This window comes from Lathamus discolor, chromosome Z, assembly GCF_037157495.1.
Source record: "Lathamus discolor isolate bLatDis1 chromosome Z, bLatDis1.hap1, whole genome shotgun sequence".
Lineage (NCBI taxonomy): Eukaryota > Metazoa > Chordata > Aves > Psittaciformes > Psittacidae > Lathamus > Lathamus discolor.
In genome coordinates this window covers 57,254,206-57,271,740 of record NC_088909.1, presented here as the reverse complement: position 1 = coordinate 57,271,740, position 17,535 = coordinate 57,254,206, and the positions used below count along the sequence as shown (strand labels likewise).

The following is a 17,535-nucleotide window of genomic DNA, read 5'->3' as shown; positions in this document are numbered from 1 at the left end:
AGAACACAGTGGCATCACAGGTGCACAGTCTGTACTTGTCCTCTGGCTGCAGACAGCACCATCAGCAGGTTTTGGGCACTTTTAAATTGCTGTGGTTTTGAGATAGGTGTTTGCCTGCAAGTCACATTAATCTTCAGAGAGTGGCTGTTGGGATCTCAGCTGTGTAACCCAACTTTCACTCAGACAGCTCCTTTTGGGGCTGGAAAGGTTGGTTTTATTCATAAAATTATAGACGTGTGAAAAATGAGAGCTAAAAGAGAAACAGTAGTCAAACGCAGTGATATTATATTCTAAACTACATCATGACTTGCAGAAGGACAAAACTTCTGGGGTTTTCTAATAGGTTGTATCTATTTTTGATCCAGCAAAAGAAAAAGTCTGCAACAACATGATGGCATTCATTCATTGTGTGCAAAAGGTGACATTTCACATCCATGTAATTCTGAAACTGAAACTTGCCTCACGGGTCAGAAAGTGCAAATATCCCTGGCAGATTTTCATTCATTTCTCCCACTTTTTCTTTTTCTCCATTTTCCCTTGTTAAATGACTGAATCAGGTTAAAAATTGAATGAGGATTCCACAAGTCCTTATTTAGTAAATGCGTAACTTAAAATTAGGCATGTTGTCAGATGCCCGTCTGAATCAAGGTTTTGCTGCTCAGCAGTATCAAATATACACACAATCTCAATATAAGTTAAAAAAAGGAATATTTGAAAAATGTCATCCTTCTTTTAGCATGTGATTCCTGCTACTAAAAATGCCTTCATTCAACTTATCTTGCCTTTACGGAATCCAAGATACTCTGGTCATAAAAGCATTTTCCATGTAAGATAGAGGAGAGAAAGCAAGAACATAATACCACTTAATCAGCAGGAAGCCTTTATTAGGAAGTTGCTTTATTTTGCAATTTGACTTGAGAAACATACCAATCACAAGTCCTCTCTTCCTATAGTTATGTGGTTGACTCAGTTAATTAATACCAACTAAAAAGCATAATACTGTTTTTTTCTATTTTCATCATTATTATTTTCATAACTGCCATTATCTTTATTAATATTTACCTCTTCCTTTCGTCTCTCACAACCCCATAAAGCCATTCTTTTGTCTTAGTACTTATTTTCTGCTCTTTCTAAGCATATCTGAACCATTGCCTATCTTCCAAAATGGCTTAAAACAAAATTGGCATCTCTGTTTGCCGTTCCATTTACAGAACAAATTCAGCTGTATTCAGCAATTCAGAGAGAAATGTGTTTCACCTCATCAAATTAGGTAGATAATTAATGTCAAAACATTTTTAAAAATGAAAAGGGGAAAGGAATGCTGTGGATGCTATTGTTATTTTGGTTTTAATCCTTGATGGGCATGTTGAGTGTGTGTATCAATTCTGAGAAAAAAATATTAAGAAAAAACTCAGGGATCTAATGATTTGTAATGTGCCCACCTTGCACCTGATTTTCCAGGATGTTATTTGTTTTTAAAAATTAGTGTCCAGCTGAAGTGAGTTGAACTCTATAAGGAATCCTGTTATGGGCTATAAGAATTATTGCAGGCTAACTGGATTTGAAAATCAAGGCCATAATCTTGATGATAAAATCAGAGATTTTGATGTTAAATTCTATGTTATAAAAACAAAACATAACAAAACATAACATAACAAAACAAAACATAACAAAACCCTTCTCCTTTAATTCAAAGAGCAAAGGTATGCCTATCAGAGTACATGGTCCCATGTACCACACCAGTGGAAGGCTTTTCTGTAACCAAATTCAAGAAAGCCAAAAGACCATTGCAGCCTCTTAGCATATTTTCCTCATTTATGAAAGCTTGAAACATGAAGGATTAAAAGACAATATTTTAACAACAAAAAAAAAAAAAAACCAAAAAACCAAACAACCCCCCCCCCAAAAAAAAACCTTCCAAAAAACATTTGTCACTTGTGGAATACATCTTCTTCATCCTTTTTTTATGAGGAAGAGACGGAGAAAACACCAAGTGATTAGTCCATTACTACCGTATAAGAGGTTTTAAGCAAAGTAAGTGTAGACTTCAGGCAGCACATCGGCTACAGCCACGCCAGTTTTTGCATTCAATGAGCAGAGCTCAGAGCTAAATTTTTCGCACTCCAGTGAAGAAATAATGAAATGAGATCTTTTTATGATCTTGTTGGCAGAAATTCACATTCTAACATCATGAAGGCGTTGATGACTGATCAGTGTAGAAGCAGCATATACTTAAACCATTGGGTATCAGAAAGTGTTTGGATGAGTAGTACTGCTGAGAACATTTTATAATTCTCACCCGCCTTGACAATAGCCTACATAATAAGCTTAATCCATGATCACATGCTGTTTAGTTCCTTTTGCTGACCGTCAAAGACTTCAGAAAAAAATCTAGGCTCAATTTCCTCTAGAGTTTGCCCCATTTTTTTCCATGTTTTCTATGACAGGCCTCAAATTTGAAGAGCATTTTCTTATTCAATTCTGTAGGACCCATCTTCTGCAAATACTTGAGAGTGCAGGTATTCTATATGGATGTTCTGTAGGATGGAAAAGAGGAAAATGAAGAAATGCTCCCCAGGAATCCAGGTTATGTATTTCAATTTAAGTACTACATTATATCTCAAGGCACTTCCCCAAACAACCTTTTGCCCATTCTTGGTGATCACAAGGATCACCTTTGTAACTAAGCTGTATACAAATTTCCATATCAACAAAATACAGTAGCTTGAATGATAGACAAACTTTACTATATACTTAAATAAGGTTCATCTGATCTTGGTTTTCTCGAAGGCAGGGAGTAAACTGCTCAATACCTCATCTTTCAGCCTGTTTTACCACTTATGAAATATCACCATTTTTTAGTTTAGTCACCAGAACTGATTATTGCAGTCCTGCTGTAGAATATCTGTTCTGAAGAATTCTGCTTGTATGACGCGGAATAAACAATTCTTGAAGGGATTCAGTTCTTTATAGACAACAGCGCAGAGACTCTGTCCTGCTATTGTTTGAAAAGAGACAGTTATCTTTGAATTTGCTCTTACTACATCTACCACCAGAAAAGGGAAACATGATAAAATGAAATAATAGAATATTCAATTGTTATCTGACGTTGATGTTTCCATCTTCTTGCTATGGTTCCTTCAGTCAAAACTGAGGTCACTGTCCCACCTTCTTCAACTGTCAGCCCTCATAGGTGCTCTGTGGCACAGATATGTCTTCTGTTACTTGAAATATCTTTGGATTTAGTTTTACCACAGAGAATAGCAGTGTTTATGCACAAAAAATATTTTAGGGAAACTTACTTGGGATGTTTATTGTTTGAGTGAGCACCTACAGAGCTACATAAAAAGGTTTCATATAGAAAATTGGTGCCCTAAGTTAGTTTCTGCTGATTATTAATATTATTCTCATTACACCAATTTGGACATTAACTACTGCAGTTCCCAGATTGCCTTGCAGACCTCCAGTGAGTAATGCAGTGAATGATCTCATGTCCTGCAGAAGGTTCAAGCTACAGAAATCTATCATTTTGACCATGACTGTGAATGGCTCTGTAGTCCCTATAGACGCAGATGACTTCTTCTCACTCCTTCATACAAACATAGTAAAATACAGTCCTGGCCAAAGGAGTTCATGGCTTGAAAGTACTAAAAAAAAAAGGAATGAGAGGCTTGTAAAGGTAAAGTTGCTTTACAGGGCTCATGATCATCAAGAGGGAAGCCCACTCTCATAACTAAAATAATGGATGAGGATTTCTAAAAGCAGAGTGTTGTGGATTATCTGCCGAGTTAAATGTATCCTCCACACCATGTGTGAACTGCTGAGGGAAAACTGTCTGTTACTACCACTTTCTAACATCAGAAAAGGGGTTCATGAAATATATGGCCAAAGAAGAGCTATTTATTCCTAAATCAGTGGCTTTTCACTGAGAAATAAAGTGAAGTATTGTTGTAGTGGGTTTTAATTGTTTGTCTGTTGGGGGTTTTTTTTGTTTGTTTCTCTTTTTTGGTTGGTTTTGCTTTTGTTTTTCTCCGTGGTGTTTTCAAGATGTGTCAGTGATGTAGCATTTTCACATACAAGTTTAGAATCATTTTAACAAGTTTTTAACCTACAGGAAATACCCAGGATCTTATGGTGGCTGTAGTATTCAAAACACAAACAACAACTTTCTTTTTGTTTCCTTACAAATGAAGGTAATAACATGTTGTTGGTTTGAAAGAAGCTACAGAACTTACAACTAACTTAAAAACTGCAGAACTAGAACAAATGCAGATCTCTCCTACTATTCAAATACATAAATAAAGGTTACCTTATATCTCAGTCTATATACCTAATATCTCTTCTGAGTTATATCTTCCTCCCCTAATACAAGGTAGACAATGAAAACAAATCAAGTTACACCATAAAATCCTGAACAGTTTAGAAGGAATAAAAATTTTCTATTTTCAGGTATAGAACAACTTCCAACTGATAAGTTATTAGGATAACTTCTGGCATACTGGACATCTTACACTAGCTAATGAACATAGGGCATCTGTTTCGGACAAGATGATGAATTAGGCAACTGGACAGAGTTCCTACTTCATGGCACAGATCAGGATTTAAGTTCAGTTCTTGAAGAGTTCCATTTGCATTAATTTTTGATCAGCAAAGGAATCAGAATTTTGTAAAGCTATTGTCCTTTGTCGGTATTTAGTAAATTTGACTCTGTTTATTATGTTGCTCTTCAGATGCAAGTGAGATAAGGGTTCAATTGCTATTTAAAACAGTCTCACTATCATTTAATATATGTGGTGCCATTTCCGAACATCTCTTAAGACGTGGTGGTTGTATGCTGAGCACAGTCACATTTCCCTTGTCCACGGCAATAGAAACAGGTCACTAGGTCAGTATGCAACATGCTACCATTAGAGAAATTATGGCATACAGAGCACCCAGCAAAAACACCCCAAAGATTTCTTAGAAAAGCAGTAGTTCAGATCATGTTATTCATAAAATCAATCTAAGGTAAAAATAAAATAGACTCAAATTCCCCAATTCAGTTACAATTTTCAACAGTTTACATTTCCTTCTCTCCATGTGGAAAGTATGGAGCAGAAAATCTTTGTACATTTTTACAAAAGAGAGTAATATTAGGGTTGCAGAATAGTTACTTACTGGAATCTCACCATTTCACCTTTCTTATTTTTTTTTAATCCTGTTTCCATGATGAAAATCTTTCCACACAGTTAATTTCATATTTATCTCTTGAACAGCTGAATTCAGTATCTCCTTAATCTTTTTTTCCAAGGTTAGATTTAAAAACCAAACCACCACATTCGAACTGCAGATATGTGTTTGATTTAGACAACAATATAAGTATTATAGCATTTTTCTCTTTCCCTCTTAGGAGCATAATAAGATGTAGTTTTACACTCAATATTGTCTTTGAACAAAATAGCCTGTCTGACTCAAGTGGTCCTTCCTGTGAACAAGCAGATTCATATCTGTTGTCTTTGCTGACTGAAATAAATTATAAGCAGTGAGAGCACACATACAACAATATGAACTGGATTCTGTCTTTGCTCATACATCACTTATGGATTCAGCAGCAAAGTGCCAATTACGGATTCTTTGTTACTGTCTTTGCAAGAGATGAAATGAACTTAGCCTGACATTCACATGCAAAAATGAGTTTGTGGATTCATAGTTTCAGAAGCAAAAGTGAATCTTAAGAAACAAGCAAAATAATCTTTTTAATCTGCTACTGAGAATACCTATCTATATACTCCTACCTGTTTCGTAATCTACTTTAGACCTGGACTGGACCAGTGCTAAGGTGACAGATGAAAGCAGGAAGACAATAGCAACACACAGAGTTTTCACTTTAATTGGGATCAAAATGCTGTAACACATTGCTAGATATAGATGGATTCACTTGAATGACAGTTAATATGGCAGCTACTCCTATTTCACTTCCAGTGATGCACCACTGTAAGTGCATTGCTGGTGTTGAGCTTCTTTATCTATCAATTTATCTATGTTTATGTTGATATTCGTTCTACAAAATCCTAATCCTGCATAAGAATTATTAAAGCAGTTGTGTGTCTATAAACTGGAGCCACATTCTCAGAGTCAATTGGTTATATTTGCATGACTCTTTTGTCTTGCTCCATTAGATAGCTAGTGAAATGAAGTGTGTGTTTGTTCAACTAAAGTTTTTATGTTACTTAGGGGTGCCTAGAGTTTTCAGATTCCTCTGCTATCAGAAATGAAAAGTCTTACCAGCTGTCTAGTGGCACAGAGCTTAGCTATTTACTTTGATAGCACTGAAATATTCCTATGTAGAATGGAGAGGGTCTTTAACAGTTCTGAAGAGTTCACAATTCCTTCATCATAAAAAAAAAAAAAAAAATCCCACAAAAAAAAAAAAAACACCAAAAACTAAAAGCTGAATTTTAAACAATTCTTGAAGCAATATCTTCCTCTAATTATGCTAAAGATTCTCAGCACCTCTTCACACCTTCTCTTACTAGATTCTTTTGTTGGAAAACCTGATCCTTGGCTGGCGGCTAAACTCATCATTAGCAGAACATCTCCATAGAAAATTTAATTTTTAATTCTAGTTCTCTGAAAAAAAGTTACTAAGATTATTGTATGAAACAATGCCTGCTTGATCTCCATTCTCCCAGAGAAGGGAGAAAGTAATGCAACTTTACTTTGTCTAGCTCACTTTACTCTTTTCCTCCAGCACGTTTCAAACTTCAGAGTTTAACACTGTTTCACTAGTTACAGTGCAAGTCAGAGTTGCAAGCAGTAACAAAGACAGTGAATAATTGTCCATCCCACAAAACATCTGGAATGTAAACAATTTAATGAATCAAAAAGACTACATGGTTACCTGATGTGACTGCTTAGTCTCCCTGTGCTGCCTTTAGGATGGCTCGTCCTAGGAAGGTGCTAGTGTTCTATCATTTCTGTTTCTGTTGTTAGTGACTAATGTCCTTACCACTGTACTGAAGAAGTACAGAAGAAGGCAGCTGCACAGCCAGAAAGCTGTTGTTTTCCTTTGTAGAGGTTGAATTTCCCTTCCCATTTATCAGTGTTGTTTAGGAACTGGGCAGCTTACACGGGCACTGAGGCACCACAATACAGTACTTTCTTCTCCCTGCCTGAATCTCAGTACTGCATTGTTGCCCTTTGCTTGTGTTCTCCATTCAGCTTCCCGAATGTTGTTTTAATTTCCTTAAGGTCCTATGGCAAAAATTTAATTACCCATATGCACAGAGAAATTATTGTACTACAGCACATTATTAAAACTATTGCTTGCGGTTTGCACTGAGCTTTGTTTATAGAAGCAGGATGATGATGCAATTGCAGCTGGGGAGGTTCTGTCTGTACAAATATGTACTTTCTGCTCTAGTTTGATATCCAGTATAGGATGAATTCTTAAAAAAGCATAGGCAGTAAATTTCACAGAGCAAGAATATGCAAAAATTGTTTGTTTTTTAGTGGTAGTAAAACAAAATGTATGTTGTACCATGTTCCAGCTGGTGTTCCATATCAGTCTTGATAGACAGATACTGCAGCCTTGTTGCTTCCAAGCAACCACAACAGTTGTAGATGCTGCAGTTATAATCTAATCTAGCATTTGACATGTTAGATATGACATTTATGGAGAGGGTGCATTGTAGTTCTGAAACTGATGTACCAGCTGAAAAGGAAGAGGCTCTTCTCCTCTCACCCTCCTGCCACGTGTGTACCTCACACTGGTTATGCTAGTCTACAAAGCTAATTTAAGAAGCACATCTGCTATAGGATTAAGACAGTAATATATCTATTTATCTGTACAGTGACATGTTTCTAGCTGCCAGCTGGCTGCCAGAAGGAATGCAGAGGCTGGTGCTCAAATCCAGGATGGACTGGCACTGGCTGAAAATTGTTCATGCCTCTTGATTGCTAGCTGTGGTAATAAAATGTGAAGCTCATGCTCAGGAGAAAGTTCCAATCTAGAGGAAACAAATGGGCTCAACACACGCTTCCAGTGTCAACCTTAGCAAAGAATGCGTATCAGGTAGATGGGTATAGTTGTCTTCTCAGCACACTGCAGAAAAGTAATAGAAAGTCTTGCATATTGTTCACAGCTCTTAGCAGAGAACTTCAGAAACTGTGTCTGCTCCTCAGCATTTGGAAAAACAAACTAAAAACAACCAAAACCAGCACTTTCTTTGTGGTGTACAGGTGCAAGCTGATCAGATTCAGCTGTCAGAGACAGTTCCGAGGCTGAATATTCACAGTTTTGACAACTAAATCCATATGCTTCAGAATCTATACATGAAGTGGCTGATACTACCTATAAAAAAAAAAAAAAAAGAAAAGAAAATCTTGACAATCAGGTAAAAAAGCCTTCAAAACCCCTATTTCCAGTGCAGAGAAGATAATTTTAATAAATCCTTAATTTCTGTCAGTTTTCAGGAGTTTCTGAAGGGGTATGAAATATGTGTATGTGTGCAGAACAGCAACTGTGGAAAAATTAATGGAGTTCAGTTACTCAATGATTCTTTGTGTAAGAATGTAGCCACTTCAAATTAAGCCATTGAGTTAGAAACAGATGAAATTATTTTTCTCCATCCAGCAGATTACTCAGCTATGAGATTTTTTGCCAGGATATGCTATGCTGCTGATTTTAAAGCAATTCAAAAGATACCTAGAAAAATACATGGAAAAATTGCCTCAGGTATTATCGGACACAAACACTATTTCTTGTTCAGGACAACCATGAGACTGTAAATTCCTGGCAGATGGGAGAATGAAGCAGAGGGTGGGGAGTATATTACTATATGTTCTCTCTATTAATCTCTTCTTCCCTAAGCATCTCTAACTGACCATGTCAGAGATACTGCAATAAACTGCATAGTACTCTGAGCTAACATTAAGACAGCCAGTCTTACACCTTTGTTGATTGGATGGTTATCGTAATATACCTAAGGAAATGCCATTTCTAACCAAGAATACTGAGATTAGGGGAAGAAAGACTGGCTCTATGAAACAGAATAAAAAACTGTTTCACCTGAGAAATGGGTAGGCAGTTTTGCTACAATCAGTGATAACAAGGTAAGTGGGGATTAATTTAACATTTAGGTTAGAATGAGGAGGAGACATCCATGTTTATCTTGCACTCCTAAATGTTAAATCTTCTCCTGGTAATATCTGAAGATGAGAAAATTGATTAAGCATTTTCAGTGAGGAGCTTTCTGTCTAGAATTCTATGAAGATTTCTCCTTTGGAGACACACTGTTCTGAACTGTAGGAAGTGAGATTATCATTAGGTGATTGGTGATTGTCATCTAGAAGACATTGACTTTTCTACTTCTTTACTTGGCTTTTAGGAAATGAGTGGCTGAAATATTTTACACTGTTCTACATTATTTATTAACTAAATATATCTTTTCAGTACATGAAGCTTTCTGGTGGCAATACAGGCCTGCTGCTAAGAATGCTTACTTCACTGCAGTAGATGTTGCTGCGGATAAGCATTCATCATCTATGGTAAGAAAATAGACATAGGAAATATTGTACTAAACAGTCAATAATGAAGGCATCAATATTTCCAGCTCCTTCTGTTCTTCTGGTCAAATCTTATGCAAGCTAAGGGAAACTTGTTTCTTTACATGAAGTTTATTATTTTTAGGCCTTCAGAGACATTCTATTTGTTCTAAACATTTGAGCCCTTCCTCATGTTGAAGAAAATCTTATATAATGGCTTTTCTGACGCACAGTCAGCATTTTAAAATCTCCTTATCTCCTTTTTCTTCCCTGATTTTATTGAATGCTATTTGAATCTGAATGAATTGTCTGCTTTATCTTAGAAACTGTGCCTCTCAGTTTAAGTAGCATGGTATGATCAGCAAAACCATAGTCCTAAAAATGTTGCTTTGCCAAGAAACTACTTTTCTTCATCCTGCCTACCTAAAGCTGCCAGTTTGAGTCTCTACACGAAGCCACAAACAGAACACACATTTCTTCATCCAATTTGCTTTGCGTTTTTAAATGGAAAGGACAACCTCTGAGGAATACAGAGGTATTGCCCAAGCATGCAGTGTTGAGTTTAGGAAAGCCAAAGCCAAATGGAATTGAATCTGGACAAGAATGTCAAAGAAAACAAGAAGGCCCTCTGCAAGTACATGGCTGACAGAAGTAAGACTAGGGAAAATGTGGGCCCACTGCTGAACAAGATGGGGGACCCGCTTGCAGAGGGCACAAAAAAGGCTGAGGTACTGAAGTTTCCATGATAATGAAAATGAACAACACGTCCCATGCATAAACGTATTCTCCAAGGAAGAAAACAGCCTGAGGCACTCACAAGCTCTCTGTGGCTTTTTCTTTGCTTTTTTTAACACAGTAGAGAGGAAATTTAATGTTTCACTACAGTACTGGCAGGTAGGAAATATTGTTACAGATAATACTGCGATTTTTTTGAAAGTCCATGTTTACTAGCTATTAATGCACTTTTAAAAGATATCTCAAATATTCCTTTGTTTAATCCTTCTGACTCAAATCTGATATACCCCATTCAAATGGACAGAAATTAAGAACTAAACACAGAGACTCTCAAAGAACAGACAGATTGGTTGAATTGCTCAGGTTCCTTCTTTTCCTCTCCATTTTTTCCATCTGTTTATCTGCAACATCCAAAATTTACCAAAAGAATTCTTGCCTTGAGCAAGAGATAATGACACTGCTCATTAACAAATGCTGAAGGATTTCATAACTAAGCAGATTTTCATCTATTTCTTCCAAAAAAAAAAAAAAAAAACCACCTCAATTCTGACACTTTTCAAAGGAAATGCAGGCAAAAATTCATTTGATGCCAACCTGCCTTTCTAGCGGCCTTGCTGACAGCCTGCGTGAGAGTTTTACCTGTTCCTGGCTTCAAGACAATATGGATAATATCCGGGGGACCATTTTCCATTGCAGTGATTTTTCTTTTTTTCTTTAGTAGTTGGCGGTTTGTTTGTGGGTTTCTTTGTTTGGGGTGTTGTTTTGGAGGGTTTGCTTGTTTGTTTGTTCACCATTGCAAGGGACTATTCAAGCTGACTGCAGAAAGACACATTAAATCCAATGCAGATAAAGACCTTCCTGCTGCTCAGAGTAAATCCTTGACTGCTCAGGAAAAGGAAAGTCAGGCTCAGATCTTGTCTCTACTTGATTCATGGCAGGGATTTCACCTGACTTTCTTCTCAATCCTTCAGAGTATGGAAGACTATGTATGGTGTACTGGCTGGTTTGCAAGGCTGCAAGAGACCCCAGTAACGTCATACCAGACACATTATGAAATCTCACATTCCCATGCCTTAAAATAATTTTTCCCTGTGTCAATACTCTAGAACAGGAAGATACTTTGAAACATGTTTTATACGCTTCATGACGCCAAAGTTGAATTATAGAAGTATAAACACAAATATTCACCATCAGAAATACGACAGTAATTTTTTTAGAGTTATAATAGCAATTCACAAATACTACTGCATTAAGCTGTGTATCTATCTATACAGGGCCTCTAGGATGCTCTTCTCCAGGAAGTTTCTATTAGAAGCATAAGACACAGGGCAACAGACTGCTGGAAGCAAAATCCTACACATGTATGCATTACAACATATACTGAAGTGGTAGAAATGTTTCTTTAAAGTGCCCAAATACCAGGCCTGTCACCTATCATGCTAATATATTGTGTAAAAATAGGGCAGATATCAGTCTGGCCACCCACAGTACATCATACGTACTCTCTCTGTCTTCAGTGAGGCACTGAGAAAAGCTACCTCTCCTGGTTTCAGCTCACAAGTACCTGAGCCTTTTGGTTTTATTGTTTTGCATGGTTATTTTTGCTTCTTCCTCTTGAAATAAAATGCCTTTTTAGTGCCCATTCTATGGTATCCTCCCATAGGGCACACAGTCATTCATAAAACTTTGGTTAGTTTGCTTTTAAAAAGGACAGTGCAATGTCAATTTTGTTGTAGCAGTTTTCTCTGGGGAACTCAAACTTCATTTGCATTCCACTTTGAGAACTTATTTAGCCATTGCTTGAAAAATTCCCCAGAGTTTTGTTACACATCACTGAATTCTCTTACTACTGTGCAAAGATTTCAGAAGTAAAAAAGAAAAAAACAAAAAACAAAAACAACCAAACCAACCTTTTCTATTTTAAATATATTAAATCATACCCATCTGATGTGTACATCTCTCCATTTTAGATGTGTATCTGTTTGTAAGCATAGACACTACTGCTGTCGGGATCACATGTCAACAGAGAAATACCATTTCTAAAATATCACATTCCCATATGAAGGGAATGTCATTCCTTTTAAGGCTTTGTGTGTTTGTTTGGGGTTTTAGGTTTCCTTGTTAAATGCTGAGTGAGTACCAAACAGGACAAACTTGTTCGTCCACCAGAGAAACTTGTTTCAAACGTATCTATTATTGCTTTCCTTTTGAATAGCTTCCAAGAGTATAATTGGATTATTTTTCCTACAGAGAAAGCTGCTACAGCTGGTATAAATTAACACCTTCTACCTGGTTTCTTTAAGCCAAGTGTTCTGGCTGTTGCTGAGCAGTGCTCACACATCAGGGCTACCAGTACAGTGACTCCTCAAAAGCCAGTAGCCTGGGGGTGAACTGGAGGTTGGGAGGGAATAGAGTGAGACAGCTGACCAAAGCTAACCAGAAGGATATTCCATACTATATGAGGTAAAACTTGACTAGATTCAGAGTTGATTCATGCTGATTTTGATTCAAGCTTGTTGGTACTTTAGGTCCAGACTTGGAGCTTCTCTCCACAGGCTACAGAGTCGCAGTCTTTGGGGTATCCTGATTCAGTTGTGCTTGAGCCTCAGCCTGGACTGTGAATAAGACAGTCTCAGGCTTTCACCCACCCCAGTCAATCCTTGAAGAATCTGAAAGTGAGGAGTACCTGAAAGCAAAGGGAGACATTTCAGTCTCTTCCGCAGCCTTGTCTTCAGCGGCTGTCTCCCTCCTTAACCATTCTTAACAAGCTAAACTGACAGGTTTCACCAGGTTTATGGTGACCTTTGGTCTTGCCCAAAGGCCAGCTACTAAGCTTAATCATAAGTTTCACCAAAAACCAAGGTCTTTTATATTCATATACTGCAAGCTAACCCCTAGCTTCATACCATTTCCCTACAAATAGACTAATGGCAGGATTCATCTGTTCTTATGTTATGTGATAGAATGGAAAAGGTTTTTTGTTTTAGTGAGCTGCCTGTAGCCATGGGCCTTTGACATTCTCACACCCACAGCTGCAAGACGTTTGCTATCACCCAATGCCTGTAACTCTTCTGTACTGCACTTTTATTCCATTGTTACCAACAAACCTGTTGTATCTCTTGATGTAGAGATGTATAACTGTGGGATTCACAATAAATAGCTTTTGCTTAGCTGCTTACAGTTGAGTCAAATAGATTATAATAGCTGATTATTAAACAATTTCTGTTTCAGAATAATTAGCTGAAAGAAAGCATCAGGTGAATGACATAAGAGAAAGCCTGAGAAATCCAAAGGTCTGCATTTTTAGCTTAGCACAAAGCCTGTGACCTGTTGTGAGTATGACAAAACCATATTCACTGCTTGAAAACCATTTACATAATTTTTCTCTCTACAGCTTAACAGGAACCATCAGCCCCTTTAAATCTTGATGCAAGATTTGAACTTCCTATTTTCCTAAGCTAGAAATGAGATTAAAATTCAGCCTGTGTCTGCCAGCCCTTGAGTAAGAAATTCAGTGACAAGAAAACAGTTTTTCCTCTCCATTTCATAGAAAATTTATAATGAGTCAGTCTTTGGATTTCTCTTGACCTTTCAAGGAAACAAATGACAGAAGCTTATATACTGGTAGAAACTGTTAAGTCACTTGTATACAGTTTGGTCTGGTTTGGACTAGAATCCAAGCCTCCTGAGTACAAAGCTAAGAGACCTATGAGCCAGACCATGCTGCCTAGTTTAAAGTACAGCAGATAGAAGTAAATCAAGTCACCTGCTCTCAGATCATCCTCAAGTGTCCATCTGGAGTCTGGCTCCAAGACAGCCTGCAGTGCTCCAGTCTCTGGCAGCACAATTAAGACAAAGAATCCGTATCCAAGGAAGCCATGCTAGCGCAGTGTTATAGACACTTTCTCTATAACTCAGCCATCACCATCTGTTCTAGCTTTTAAATGTAACAAAAATTAACATGATTCACGACTTAATCATGTCATCTGAAGTAAAATATAAGTGATTTAACTGTAGGTCCTTTACTCAATACAGCTGCTGCGCTTTCCTTTACAAATATTTCAAACACAACTCATAAAAGCACCCTTTTTCCCCAATAGTTATGTAACAAACCTAACATTTCTTTTTAGTCCTTAATGGAAAATGTAAGGATGTGCTCATAAAAGAACCTTTCCTCCTGCTGCCTGAGTGTCATGTGTAGCAAAACAAGATGCATTATTCACTATGCTTCTGTTTTCCAAGACACTAACAGAAGCTGGTATTCAAAACCCAGCACAGAGTACATCAAACTGGTTGTCAGAACCCTGGGAGTTAAGCATTAAAAGAACATGATCCTGTCTTAAAAATCTCTGCTGCCGTGGTGTCTGTAAACCATTTTAAAATAATTGATTCAGCAGCTGGTCTCTTGAAACAAGATCTCAACATGTTCACCAATATTGCTCCATGGCCTGCTTGTCAGGATTTTCCTGTTTTACAGACAGGCTATACACTTTATGTTCCACAGACTGAATGCTTTTCTGGGCTTTTGTGCCACACACCTAAACTGTCTCTGTTCCACAACCACATATACAGGTAGAACTGCACTAAAAGAAACAGCATATATTGGTCCAATCTTCCTAATTCAGTAATAAAGTCTCCATGACACTTATATAGTGTGAAGGAAACATTACCCAAAGACACATACACAAAGAACTCATCTCTTATTCAGAGACTGCTCAAATAGCCTGTGCAGTGGTTGGTCCCTAAGCTAGAGATCAAGAGGCAGAGTTTTGCACCAGCATCTGCGGCCTGGGACTCTAAATCAGCTAAAGTATTCCACTGGACATAGCAAAAACAGGAGGTCCCACTTAACCCAGTTATGCACAGAGGATTAAGCAGTGATCTTCTGTCCCTATGTGTTTCTTTTGTCATCACAGGTTCATTTCTGCAAAGGAATGTAGCTGCTCAGGAAAAAAAAAAATGTCACAAAGCATAGAAAATTTATGTCATAAACGGTTGTATACACAGACATTTTTATGGACGCAATAGAGACAAAATGAGGTGATTGCAGAGATCACACCAGAGTGGCAGATATAACCTTTTTAAACGGATGGTTAACATGTTTGTGTCAAACATAAAGATGTTATTTTGTATAATGTATTATTACACGTACCTAACCCATACAACAATTTACTTAACCTTCATTCTGTTAATAAGTGATTATAATGGTGTCATTGCAGTCTTTCATGAAGCAATAAGCCAGTTGTCAAGTGAATTAACTATGAGGCCAAAGGGAAGGAACAGGTTTGTATGTGTGCAAGACCACATGAAGTCAGCTGGAGTGTTTGAATAAGTATGTGCATTTATTTTCTTTTTAAAAGTGCATATTTTTTTGTGCACTGAATACAAAATGAAGAAGTATAAGGATGCACTTGTTTTGGTTGGGATGAAGTTATAATTTCTCCACAGTAGCCTGTTTGGAGGTAGCAGCTGTATGGTGCTCAGAACCTTAAGATCATCTAGTTCCAACCCCACTGCCACGGGCAGGGACACCTCCCACTAAACCATGTCACCATGTCACTAAACCATCCCTGCAGTCCCTAATGAATACCCAGCATCCCTATAGCCCCCCCTTCAGACACAAGAAGGCAGCTATGAGATCTCCACGCAGCCTTCTCTTCTCCAGGCTGAACAGCCCCTACTTTCTCAGCCTGTCTTCACACGGGAGGTGCTCCAGTCCCCTGATCATCCTCGTGGCCCTCCTCTGGACTTGTTCCAGCAGTTCCATGTCCTTTTTATGTTGAGGACACCAGAACTGCACACAATACTCCAAGTGAGGTCTGGTGAGAGCAGAGCAGAGGGGCAGGATCACCTTCTTTGAGGTCACACTCCTTTTGATGCAGCCCAGGATACGGTTGGCTTTCTGGGCTGCGAGAGCACACTGCCGGCTCATATTCATTTTCTCATTTACCAACACCCCCAAGTCCTTCTCTGCAGGGCTGCTCTGAATCTCTCCTACCATGTCTAAACCTGAACTATAGTGTTTTAACCAAAATCCCGGGTTATTACTGAAATGAAAGGTAAACAGAAAAATGTTGAGAAACAAACCTTTTCCAATTTTTTCTTTTTTTTTCCTGTTTCTTTATTTTTCCACAACACAGCTTAACGAATGTGACAATTTGTGAAAAGTATCCAAAATTCCAAATGACAGTCCTTACGAATTGCATGTTAACTGAACACATACCAACCAGTCAGCATCTCCTCTGTACCCAAATCCTACTTGAAGTTATATTGAAACATACAGAAGGCTGGGAGGTGATTAGAGACAGCCACCATAGTTCCATCAATGGCAAATCATGCCTAACTAATCTAGAGGCCTTCTACAACTGAGTGACTGCTTTAGCGGAAAAGAGAAAAGCTACAGATGCCATATACCTGGACTTTTGTAAGGCCTTTGACACAGTACCCCACAACTTAATTGCAGCTGGACTGGAGAGACATGGGTTTGATGAATGCACTAGTAGATGGATAAGGAATTGGCTGTATGGCTGCATTGGAGGAGTTGCAGTAAATGGTTCAATGTCCAAGAGGAAATCAACAGCATAATTTATGATTCTATGAAAAAGTATTAAAAAAATAAGGAATACCCAAAACTGACTGGAAGAAGTTAGAAGGAGCTCCTTTTTTTGGGTTATAAAACATTGGTTTAGAAAATTATCTATGATGTTGTCCTCAGCTTTCCAAATCACAGAATTTTTGGGGATTGGAACTTTGCACTCTACAAGTGTAGACAGAGTTGTAATATCAGCATTTGAAAATGTAAAATCCAGTCTCTCACATTCTGTAGAGGTGACTGCCTTGACATGGTACAGAACTTCCACTTAAAACTCTTAAACTTTTACGAGTGGATATCAAAAATCTGGTTTCATGAACTCCTAAATGACTGCAATTCTAACTATTCTCTAGTTGCTAACTACAGTTGTCTCACACCTGCTTAACAGAGGAAAATTAAACTGCAAAATAAGTGTTTCATTATACTGCCGTTATATGGCTCCCAGCTGATCCTGAATGCAAAAGTGTGTAACCCAATTTCACTTAGCCGGGGACTGAAAGTTCTACCATTTATAAGCTCAAAGATCTCCTTTAATGCAAAGAGATGCTGTACAAAATAAATTTTAACTATCTACATCAAAATCAGCCAATGAAAAAAACAATATATGCAGGTAATAAAAAAAGAACATTAATTATGTTAAATTTAAAAGGGTTTTTTTGAGGGTTGTTGTTAAGGTTTAATAT

At 37.6% G+C, this 17,535-nt stretch overlaps 1 long non-coding RNA gene across 1 annotated transcript in view; it reads right to left on the bottom strand.

The window, feature by feature from the left end:
- Positions 1-1,815: 1,815 nt before the first annotated feature.
- LOC136005241 (uncharacterized) overlaps positions 1,816-17,535 on the bottom strand; it is a 45,319-nt gene continuing 29,599 nt past the window's right edge. The window contains exon 3 of the long non-coding RNA XR_010608729.1: positions 1,816-2,537. This is a non-coding gene — a long non-coding RNA (uncharacterized LOC136005241). The remainder of the gene's footprint in view (positions 2,538-17,535) is intronic.